Consider the following 841-nt stretch of genomic DNA (forward strand, 5'->3'; position numbering starts at 1 on the left):
TACCCACCATACCAGTTGTAGGCTTCACTAAGGAGATTTTTAATAAAACATGTTAGACTTTTATTTTTAAATTTGACATTCTTTTGCAGAAAATAATTAACTTTTATTGCTTATACAACTGTTCTTTCAGACTTTAAATTTTTTTTTTTTTTAGGTTTTTCGCTATAGGGCATGTGCACTCACCAGAAAGACAGAGAGAGACAGAGAGACAGAAAGCAAGAAATCACCCCCCAGGGGGGATGGCCATGCCACAATCTCTTCTCCTCCATTCTCTCTCACGATCTTAGGCACACACGCACCCATGCCCAGCATGAGTTTAAGCCACCTGGTCCGGGACTCAAACCACAGTAGACCACATGGGAGTCCAGTGACGTAGCCATTATGCCATCTGCTGGTCCCAAAAAGTAGTGTTAGCTTTAATAGATAAAATTGTAAAATGTTAAGAGAAATTTGCTTAAGACTTAAGGCCAGGAAAAAGGTTAGGATTGAGTTCAAACAGTAGGTAGATGAACCTATCAATAGCTCAAGACAAGACACAAATCCTTAAATCTGGAAAACAAAGCATAGAAGAAAATAAGTAGTTTTAGTCAAAAGTCATAAAATTCTATTTCACCACTTCAGCCTCATGTAATGAATCTCTTCTGTTGAATTTGCAGTGTTCCTGCTGTTCAAGCTATCCAGTTAAATCTGGAAGTTAACATTCAATGTTATTATTGATCTTTCTGGACTTGTCCCTATCATTAAGTTGGCCATTCTCTTGGTTGTTTTTTGTATTCTTATTTCTGTGTGTATGACTTTAGTTTTCCTGGTATAGCACTCTCTTAAGAACCTGGAGAGCTGG

This window comes from Tupaia chinensis, unplaced genomic scaffold, assembly GCF_000334495.1.
Source record: "Tupaia chinensis unplaced genomic scaffold, TupChi_1.0 Scaffold149501_1, whole genome shotgun sequence".
Lineage (NCBI taxonomy): Eukaryota > Metazoa > Chordata > Mammalia > Scandentia > Tupaiidae > Tupaia > Tupaia belangeri.